This window comes from Herpailurus yagouaroundi, unplaced genomic scaffold, assembly GCF_014898765.1.
Source record: "Herpailurus yagouaroundi ecotype Mexico unplaced genomic scaffold, PumYag 162, whole genome shotgun sequence".
NCBI lineage: Eukaryota > Metazoa > Chordata > Mammalia > Carnivora > Felidae > Herpailurus > Herpailurus yagouaroundi.
The window spans coordinates 70361394-70373110 of record NW_024412403.1 but is presented as its reverse complement, the minus strand read 5'-3'; the positions used below and the strand labels follow the sequence as shown (position 1 = coordinate 70373110).

General features: G+C 42.7%; 1 protein-coding gene across 20 annotated transcripts in view; it reads right to left on the bottom strand.

Moving 5' to 3' along the window:
- KALRN (kalirin RhoGEF kinase) overlaps positions 1 to 11717 on the bottom strand; it is a 673147-nt gene that overhangs the window by 572249 nt on the left and 89181 nt on the right. The window lies entirely within an intron of this gene.

Sequence of the window (11717 nt, the reverse complement as noted above, 5' to 3'; positions counted from 1 at the left end):
GACACCAGGGCCACCTCATTTGTCCTTCCAGGTTCCCTGACGGTAGGCCTAGAATCATAGTAAGAGGGCAGGCTTTGCTACCAATCAAGCCAGGGTTCAAATCCTTGGACAACTTGGTGTGTACCCAATTCAATCAGCATCCACTGAGTGCATACACTTGTTCCAAGGGATCAGGCGCTCTTACAGAATTAGTCCTTAGACCACCACTATCAGCAGCAGCAGCAGCGCCTGGAAACTTGTTAGAAACGCACATTCTTGGGTCAACCTCAGACCTGCTGAATCAGAAACTCTGAGAATGGGGCCAGCAACTTGTGTTTTAACAAACTCTCCAACTCATTCTGAAACACACTCAAATTTGATCTAGATCCTGGGGATACATAAAAATGAAAAATCTATGATCTAGACCAGCAGTTCTCATCCCTGGCTGCACATGAAAATCACCTGGAGAGCTTTTAAAATAATACCAAAGCCTGGCCCCACCCTAAACCAATTCCATTAGAATCGCTGTGAGTGGAAAAATAATCATAATGCAACATGCAGAACACTTAGATTGAACAAGAGTGCAATGAGAAGGGAGAAGGCAGTGAGGAGATCATAGGAAGTGGCTTCACTATATGTAGCTCTGTTTCCTCATCTGTAATTGGGGATCATAATGTCCAGCTTACCTGAGATGATGTATATAAATGCCTGGTACACAGTAGATGATCCATCTGCATCAGCTCTACCCCCTACCCCAGAATAGACCCCTTGCCGACTCTGAGCTCAGCAACTGGATAGATGTATTTAGAATGTCCCCGACATCAGTTCACCATCGAGGACCCCACCCACGAAAGAAAAACCTGGTTGTTCACAGCTTTGGGCGAGAGTTCTCTCCAGCAGCCATCTCAACTTCCCCCATGTCTTCGGTCACTGTTTTGAAAAACAGCCTGAGTCATTGGGAACCAGACTGTCTGGTCATAGCCCAGACCCCGGCTCTAACAGTCCCAACTCTTTCAAAGAACAGCTCTTTAAGACAGCTTGACAAAGGCCACTTGAATTACATAAGGAACACATTGACCTATTCCCACTTCTCTCAAGCTTTTTTTGCCTGTGGTTCTATGCAGGTCCACTGGCTTGGGGTGAGCTTTGTCCACATCAGGCGGTCCTCTCTGACACAGATCCTCTCATTCAGTCTCCCTCCCCAGCAACATCTGAATTCGGATTTATAGGGGACTTGGCAGTAGCCCCAAATTAGTCCACTCCTCCCTCCCCACAAGGCACAGGAGTGTGTCTGCAGTCACAGAGAGTGCCCTGGCCTTGTATGATGCTGCAGACCCATAAGCAACCCCCGACCCAAACTGAACAGAAAAATGGGGACTTCCTTGTAGTTGCCCGCCCTGGGCTCTATGCTTATCCCAGTAGACGCTGAAAACATTTTTTGGTCTCTTCTTGAGAGTAACCTTCACTGTCATTTTTAAATAAACAATAAGTAAATTGCATCATTACTTCACAGGCAAACCTTGCTTTTTTTTTTTTTTTTTTTTTTAATACTAAAACCACTATCACTCAGCTTGCCCAGATTTGGTTTCCTATTCCTCTAGATTTCCCCAAATGAAGCTGGGCTGTTTCCAAAAATCAAATTAACATTCAAAAACAAGGTTTTGTCACTGTTATGGATAATTTAGAAAAAAATAAATCTGCACCACCACATTGCAAAACAGTTCCAGAATGCAGAACCCAAAGGATTTGGTCATAGGTGGAATCAGTGGCCTTAGTCCCCACTGGGGGCCTGCTTTGAAGTGAGTACCACTTCAGCTGGGAGTGGGCAGGGAAGTGTCAGTATGCCATCATCTAGGAGGGGCTACAGAAAGCAAACTCTCACACCAAATGAGGGAGTGGTGGAGGCAACACAGAGAAAAGAAGGCACAAAACTTCAGAGAAAAGGGCTTAGACACCCCAAGAGCAGGAATCAGGACTATTCTCCAAAGAAGGGGGTGCTGCCAGGGAAAAACCAGTGTCTTCAGAGGCCAAGGCCTGGCCTAGTTTCCTGCTCCTGACCCACAGAACCCCCACAGAAGAATCTGGAACATGAGAGACAGGAAGAAAAATCCCTGCAGAAACGGTCATGAAGGAACAGGAAAAATAAAGGTGCCACGCAGCTTTTCTCCAGTTCCCTGAGCAATAATACTAGGGCCTGATTCCTTCCCAGACACTGCCAAGTCACCCTCTCCTGGCCCCATCACCCCTCCTCTTCCTTCCCCAGGTCCTGCCACATGCAGAATAAGACCTCTGCCCAGCCTGGCCTGGGGAGAATGAGAGATTTTCTCCTTGGCTCTGCATTTTCATTCAGCCTTAAAAAGCTCAGGCTGGGCAAGAAGCCCATAAGCATGTCGTGCTACACCTCAGTGCTCACCTCCCCAGCGCTGGCAGGTCTCTCCTCCCTGGCTTCATCTTCCTCACACCAGTACTGTCACTGGCTCAGGTGCCAGACCCCAGGCCCTGGAAGCACTGACGGAGCTGCCCTCACGATCCTTAGGAAAACGTGGCCAAACCCAGAACATTACCAATGCTCAGCTTTGCTCATCAAGGCATGCCAGGCTAGGAATCCAATGGAGCAGAGGGAAGCAGGAGGGACAGGGACAGAGTGGTGTCATTTAGCAGCACTTAGTCACCTGCACTAATGGTAGAAAGATACTGGGTGATCAAAATGATGGATAATCAATAATCCAGAATAAGTGGTAGGAGACAACATGATTGTTCACAGCTGAGTTATGAAAGATCTATTTGTTCAAAAATGAATCTGCCTTTCCTGAACACAAAGACTAGGATAGACAGAAAACAGCCACATGAAAAGAGAAAGTCAGTTCAGGATTTAAAGTTGACCACATAATACATGTACAGAAATAACTGAGAGTTAGCTGTATGAGGAAGACACACAGGAAGTTAAAGCTCTAGAACCTAAGACATCTAGTGCCCCATTTTATATATAAGAAAACTAAGGCCCAGGAAAGTGAAGGGACTGCCTCTGTCACACAGCCATTTGGTAGAATAGCCAGAACTAGACTGGATTGTCTGAGTAGAGCACTGTTCACCTAGCTACATTGGTCCAAAGCCTTCACTTTGAAAAGAACATCATCCTGAACCCCTGATGCTGACCAGTGTGTCGCCTGGAGGACCCCCAGGCCTCGTGGCAATAGCTGCTTCTGTAATCACTGCATTTCCCTACACACAAGTCACCCTCATGTGCAACTGACTGTCTTGGGCTAAGTACCAAAATGATTCATAAATCACTGCCCAATTGTCTAAAGTCACAACATGGTCTTTAATGGCAGCATTTCATATGATTAAAATCAGTAGCTGCTATCAACTTCATCAAGTTCAAGTATAATAATCATCTTGGTATTTGGGTGACGCTTTTGATTTTTGATTTTTCCTAAAACTCTTTAACATGTTGTACTTAACATGATTTCACCAAACTCTGTGGGTTATAGGTGAAGGAGGCATTGAGATGCCTCTTTCATAGACTTCCCTGGTGATCCTACCCATAAGTAAACAGCTGGCAGGAGGGGTAGAGAGACTATAGCAGAAGCCTCCTGACTCCCAGACCTGAACTCTTTCCAGAGCAAGTTGAGAACAGGAGTAAGAAGCTAAACTTCACCAGAAGCTTCAGAGGCAAGAGCCATAAGGACACTGATAACCTGCCAATAAATAAAGATACAGAGGTCTGGGGCAAACTACTCAGTGTCATACTTTAGTAACAGCTCCTTTTTCTTTCTCCCTTTTCTTTTTCTTTTATTAAAGTATAACTTGAACACAGCAGAGTGTACAAATCTTAAGAGCTGGGTAAATCTTTGCATATGTATGCACTGATGTCACCACCATCCAGACAATAATTTACAACATTTACAACTACCCAAATGTTCCCTCACTCCCCCTTCCAATCAAGACTAATCTTTATCTGACCTCTACCCCACACAACAGGTTTGCTTGTTCATAAACTTAATATAAATGAGTAGAGTATGTATACTTTTATATCTGGCTTGTTTGCTCAACATTCTGTTTGTAAGATTCCTTCATGCTGTTAGTATGCCAATAGAGTGCTCTTTCTGGTTGCTGTATAACATTCTGTTGCATCAATACACAACAATGTATTTAGCCATTCTACTGCATATAGAAACATTATGGTTGTTTACAGTTTGGGGCTGTTATGAATAAAGCTGATAATGAATATTCTTGTACATATTATAATAAAGAGAAACCCTCATACCTGTTGAGCATATCCAGGCACAGAATTGTAGGGTCATGGGGAGATACATAATAGATACCACCTAAATTTTTTCCCAGTTATTGCACCAATATACACTCTACCAGCAAAGAGAGTTCCAGGAGCTCCACATCCTCACCAACACTTGGTATTATCGGTAAAGACTTTTCTTTAAAGTCTCACTGGGAAACCAGGTATCCCAGGTAGATTTCCTGACTTTATTCTTCAAGCAGTTTTTTTGAATATTCAAACAATTTTACTTCTTGAACAGAGTAAACCACCTAACCCTTGCCAGACCATACTGAGATGTACAGAGAGATGTCTGCCCCCATATTAAATATCTAGGAATTTCACTGTCTCCTCCTTCCTGGGTAGACATCACTAACATACCAGCAAGTCATAGCACCTCCCTTTAGTTTCTGTTCTAAGAAATATTGAAGATGGCTCAATCAGGAACTTTAATTTACACAGTCATAAGTCAATAAGTTCTGGTCTCAATGTGCATGGGCTTCTTTGCTGCTATAAGGCTATTTCTATCTTCTGAATGGTGAAAGTTGCCCCATAAATAAATGAGTTATTATTCATTTCATTTGTTTTATGTAGCTTGGCAAATGTTACTCAAACAATCAACACATACTTACAAAGCACATATTTTATGTCACTGAGCTAGACATTCTGGAAGTCACAAAGAAAACCAACAAGGCTTCCTTTGATGGGGCAGGGCTCTAGAGTAAATCACATGGAATGGTGTCACCTGCCTTTTTCCTCTCACTTTATGCAGCCAATCTCTTTCACAGATAAATGAGGTTAAAACAAACATCAGTAATGGCCTTGGCCCTGCAGGGGAAAGCAAGTCTTAAGGGAACGAAAATGAAGAGGGAAATAGTCCTGCCCATAGGGCCATGGCGATAGAGTAAATGGGTGATTGAAGGTGATGACTGCAATGTCTACTTTTCTCTTGGGACTAGGTCAAGTTATACCTTATCCCTTCCTCCCCTGACCTCAGCCCACCACCACTTTCTGAGAAGGAAAGCTACTCCAGCTTTCCTTCTGCTGCTTCTCCAGCTACTTTCTCTTGATGCCATTACCCAAATGATTGAAGCAGAGCATGCTACCCATGCCACACTTTACCACCAGGTATAGTGGCCAAGACCAGACATATTCCCAAACAGTACAGAATATGCCAAACTTAAAGAATGTATCTGTGGTGATCACTAAATCTAAGAAGGAGTAGCTATGGACTGGCATGTGCAGGCAGAGTGGATGAGTTTTCAGCTGGTCCTTAGAGCAGGTAAGACTTCAGGCAGAACAGTGGAACAGTGATGGAGAGTGTTTTGACCTCTAGCAGAACAAAGGACATGAGCAGGAAGAAACATGGGACCTTTAGAGTCTATAAACAGGGCCAGCCTATCTAAGTGGCTTTCCACACCACTATGATGCTGGGACATGATTCAGCTATTGCTCCTGAGTATGGCTTGACTCTCTCACTCAAACAAAAGCTGTCTGAGTGACAGAGACTTTAGGGACTTTCTTAGAAACACTCTCACATAAGCAGACAGATAAGGCTGTGCACAATTTTGCTCATCAGCATTCTACAGCCCTCAATTTCTCAATTCATAGTTTCTGGCTTGGCTCTCTAGATGTCAAGTGCAAGTGACCAAGAACACCTTCATGGCTTTTCTGGATTGGAAAGCTGATTCTGTTGCTGTGTAGAGGTGTAACCATGTTGACAGGGCAGCTAGCATTGGGGAGTAGGGTAAGGGACAAGGAACAGGCACAGGAGGGTCAGGCCCATGAGGTGACTCTGGACCCCAGAACCCTTCAGGGCCAGTTGAAGAGGGCAGAGACAGCATCTGAGTAGGGGCACAATACCAGGGTTCTTGGATCATAATGTTCCCCTCTGTCAAGCTGTTTATCCAGGTATCTTTTGGGGACCCAAATCAATATTGGTCAGGAATCTATAGACTTATTCAATCCTGAGGGACCAATAACATCATATCACTTGGTTTAAATTTTCATTTATTTTTCCTTATATTGTCAACTCATAAGGAATACCTTTCTTCTGGATGGAGCAAAAGTAAAACTACCACTTTTAAATGGCCAATCAGAAAAACAGGATTGGGCTGAGACTTCCATTCTCAGCCCAAAAGTTCATTTCACCACAGGCTTCTGTCCTCAATAGTGTCTGATAACTAAATAACCTTTGTAAGAAACACATCTTTTTCAGACACAAATATCTTTTTTTAAAAATCTATTTTCTTAAATGTTTGTGTCTTTATTTTAACAGGGAGAGAGAGAGGGAGAGAGAGAGAGAGAGAGCGAGCAGGGGAGGGGCAGAGAGAAAGGGAGACAGAGAATCCCAAGCAGGCTCCACACTGTCAGCACAGAGCCTGATGCAGGGCTCAAACTCACCATCTATGAGATCATGACTTGAGCTGAAATCAAGAGTCAGACGCTTAACAGACTGAGCCACCCAGGCACCCCCAAGACAAACATCTTTTAACATACAAAAAGTAGGGGCACCTGGGTGGCTTGGTCGGTTGAGCATCCGACTTTGGCTCAGGTCATGATCTCACAGTTTGTGAGTTTGAGCCCCGCATCAGGCTCTGTGCTGACAGCTCAGAGCCTGGAGCCTGCTTTGGATTCTGTGCCTCCCTCTCTCTCTGCTCTTCTCCCGCTCATGCTCTGTTTCTGTCTCCTTCAAAAATAAATAAACATTTTTTTAAAAAATTAAAAAAAAAAACAAAGTAACTAGTGGAAAGAGGGGCAAAGAGTAGTCATCAGTTAAACAAATGTAACATTAGTTGAAAGCATGTATGTGTCAACATTCCAGTCTTGTGGTTTTCTCTTTTCATTAATTGATTTTATTCCACTGATCATTTTGACTATAGGTATAATGAAAACCTTGACAAAAGTCAGAATGAGACACATCAATAAGCACTTCTTGATGGCATGGAGTTGGCCTTAGTCATTGCTGTCTTCCTAGAACTTACCATAGACCTGCACATACAGAAAAATACTTAAATATTAATGGACAGAATACATGAATGATGAAAAGAATTGAGTAATTTAAAACACTATATACATCAAAGGCATAAATTCTTTTTTTAAGTTTTTATTTAAATTCCAGTTAGTTAATATACAGTGTAATATTAGTTTCAGGGGTACAATATAGTGACTCAACACTTCCATACAACACCCAGCACTTATCACAAGTGCACTCATTAATCCCCATCACCTATTTAACCCATCCTCCTACCCACCTCCTCTCTGGTAACCATCAGTTTATTCTCTATAGTTAGCAGTCTGTTTCTTGGGTTGCCTCTCTCTCTTTTTCTTCCCCTTTGCTTGTTTATTTTGTTTCTTAAATTCCACATATTAGTGAAATCATATGGTATTTGTCTTTCTCTGACTTATTTCACTTAGCATAATACTCTCTAGCTCCATCCATGTCATTGCAAATAGCAAGATTTCATCCTTTTGATGAGTGAGTAATATTCCATTGTGTATATATACCACATCTTCTTTATCTATTTATCAGTCAGTAGATACTTGGACTGTTTCCATAGTTTGGCTATTGTAGATAATGCTGCTATAAATATCAGGGTGCATGTGTGCCTTTGAACTAGTATTTTTGTATCCTTTGGGTAAATACCTAGTAATGCAATTGCTGGACCATAGGGTAGTTCTATTTTTAACTTTTTGAGGAACCACCATACTGTTTTCCAGAGTAGCTGCACCAGTTTGCATTCCCACCAATAGTGCACGAGTGTTCCCCTTTCTCCACATCCTCACCCAAAGGCATAAATTCTTTAGGGACACAAAATAATGTAGAATAAGAATAATAAGTGAGGAATAAGAGAAAGAAAACAAAATTAAGGACACAAGGATGAATCAAAAACTATAAAGCATCGTCAAATAGACTGTGTGGTAATAATAACTGCTGTCCTCAATTACCTGAATGACTTCAAGTAAAAATGAAATTACATAGCTCTGTATTACTCTAGAGGGCTGAACTAAGATCAACATGCCTAAATTAGACAAAGTCAGATTTCAATTACATAAAATAATTTACTAACAATTAGATCTGTCCAATAATAAAATGAGTCATCTTGTGGAGTCATGAGCACCTTGTCACAGAAGATATGGATCATCATCAGTCAGAGATTGTCCAAAGGTAATTTCTGCTTCAAGTGGAAGTTAGACTCAATGGACTCTAAGATCTCATCAATAACTAAGATTCTGTTAGTCTAGAACTTATGATCACAAGTAAATAGAGTCAAGCAAAGTAGACTTCCTGGAAGATGAAATTAGGAAGGAGGTGACACAGATTGGCAAGTTAGTCTAATTACTACAATGAATATTGGAGTGTAAGACCCAAAAACCTCACTAAGGGGAAGAGGATATGAAAAATCACCCAGAATAATTGTGTCAGGAATGCTTTAGGATCCATGCATATTATTCTCAGAACCATCTGTTTAGAGTAAATTGAGACCTTCCTATATTGGCAAATAATCCTAAACTAGATCAAACTGCAATGTGAAAATCTTACCAGATATTTAACAAGTTGATACAATGTGGAGAGGCCATAGAGTTTGAAATTAAAGGAAGCCAACAACAAGGCAAGTCTATCCCACAAATCTGTAACCAATTTGAAACTTGTGAATGATGGTCTCTGAGCTGCTGCCATAAAAGCACCCATCCCGGCAGCCTTGGACTTTGTCATTATCGAACCAGGGGTCATTATTTTATGAATCCTATATTGTAGCTGAGCCAGATAGACAACAGCACCTTCTTTCATTCTGCTTGGATAATGGCCAAATACAAGTCACTTTACTATGACTTAAAGAGTATTGTGCCCATCTGTTCACAATCGATGGGAATAATTGAGGGGTGAAATGTGCCAGGCGCTCTTGGACAATCCTGTGGAAGTGGGTCAGGGGCGTTCTTGGCCATTTGCCATGTGACAACACTTCCTTCATCTGTGAACATATGGACTTGATGAAACTGTCACTTGGAGAGAATGGTACAGCAGGGCCTGGGCCATTCCATTTCCATGAGAAACTTTCCCAAAGTTATAGCGAGGGAATATCCTTTACATTCTGTGTTACATCATGAGAAATTCTTGCAAGCATTTAACTTTGTGTTATGTCTCTTAGGAGAATCTGGCTTTGGTGCCCTCAAATTAGAAAGGGGAAGTTGTGACTGGATGTCATTCCTGTCCACTATCTTCAGTTTAAACCAGGGAGGTAAATCACCACAAAGGAGAAGAGTGGCCAGTTGTTGTCATGAGACCACAGACAAACCTCCATTGTCTACTTCTCCTAAGATGGAACAGTGGTGGGAAGTGGAAAGGGCTCTCAAGCATTTGCTCAGATATTGGAAACAGTCCAATGGTTGAGTGAGAAAAGACTCATAAACAGGGGCTGAAAAAAGTTTGAGTAATACTGGATTATTTTTAAACATAATTTTGAATAAAAAATAAGGGCACCTTGCTGAAAAATCCTTCTAATGTCTGTCTTTTCAAGTGGAGAAATTTTCACTTATGATTTATTTAAAAGGAGAGAACATAATCATTTGAGGCCCGGCAAAAGTAAGGCAGTTCCTCTTAACTCTCAGCCACAAACTCCCTCTTTTATTCAATGTTTCTATGGTGAACATGAAAGCAAGCCATGAAGGCAGAAGAGATGTTGCTAAAAGGGTGTGCCAGAGTCAACAGGGAGCACTGGCAGATGAGATGTGATGTTTCTTGGTACAAGCTGGTGGGTTATCTCCTTTTTCTCCATACCTATGCCACATAGTCAGGGCCCAAACCAAGATGGGGCCACTAACTCACAGAGCCACCATTGCTTCAAGTATAAATACTTGATCAGCACAGCCTGGTCCTAATCAAACAGAGGGGCTGATGGCCTAACTGCAGGTCATCCAGATTCTTGACATCTCTTTTCCCCTCCTAAGTATTTCTCTGCTCACAGGGGAATCAAGGACAAGGTGTGGAAGGAATCCATTCCAAGGCATTTTTCTATTTGTGAGCAGTATGTTGAAAGCATTTCTAGGAAAAGAGGATTATGTTGTAAGTTAAAAAGAGATGTTTGTGTTTCCTCTGATTTCAATTATTCAGACCCTCAGTGCCCTCGACTCCCCCCAGCCTCCCTTGCGTGCCCAGGAATAATGAAGAGTGGGCCTGAACGCTGATGCCTATCAGCATTGCCAGGAAGACAGCATACAACCCTCTGCCATCATAATCATGGCTTCTTCTCCTTCGCATCACAGCTCAAGGTCACCTGCTCCTGGAATCCATGCTTACTCACCACACTGGCTCTAACCTTGTGCCTCCCTCTTCACAATATTAGCATCTTTGAGTCATGCCATGCATATTTGTCTATTCTCATGACTAGGAACTGACAACATGAAATAACAGAACAAAGCAAGAGGCACTGAATTCAAGGCGTGGCTTCTTCTTGCTAGCCGGGCAACCTTAGGCAAAATTTCTTCACTTGCTTGAGTTTCAGTTACCTCATCCGGACAAGGATAATAATCATTGTCCCACCTATCTCAGAAGGCTGTTGTGGATTTCAAATCAGATAACACATGTGAAAACTTTTTATAAATTGTAAAGTAGCTGTTTCTGTTGGTGGTGGTGCAAAGACTTTGTTTCTTATACTCCAGCATCTGAAATAGGGTTGTGCCCCCTCTGCAGGCTCAGCACAGATTCGGCTTAACTGCCACTGAATGCCTTCCATGTCCCTAGAGTGCTAACTAGAGATCCTCTCCCCAGCTTTACCGTGTATGCCCACTGAGAAGGATCCTACAGCCTGGCCTCATGTATTCCCAGACATGAGACAGGATAATGGATCCACCCCTCAGAGCCTGCTCAAGGACACAATAGCAGTAACAAAGTGGTGGCAAGCCTCCTCCAGCAGCATAGGCCACACTGAGACATCCAGTCCCACTTCCCAGGAGGTAAGTCATCCCCATGACACCAGGAATTTTCCCTCCTTCTCTTTAGCACCACCACCTGCAGAACGTCCACTACAACCACTGCAACCAAACTCCCTGGCACCACTCACCTCACCATTTGGCAAGCTTAACGGCCCATAATCTCTCATGGGCACTTGTTTTTAGAGTCATAACTAAAATCTCTGATCGCCCAACAGAAAACAGCTGGGAGACCAAAGAGAGAAGGCTGCTATGTGACATCTAAAGCCACTAATGGCCCATCTTCCCCGCAGCAGTGAGCTGACAGTGTCCGGTCTTTTTCCCTGCACGTCTGCTACCAGGTCTGCCTGTGACTGGGAGCACTTACGGTGATACCAACTCGCTCTGCACCTTCAACAGCTGACACCTATAAACATCTCCTTTGTTTTACAACAAACACAACTCAATAACTAATGGCCTTCTGGAGAATTCCAATCCATAGCCTCATTCAACAGGGTTTGGAAGGCATCTCCAAACTGTAAAAATGTTTCAAGTA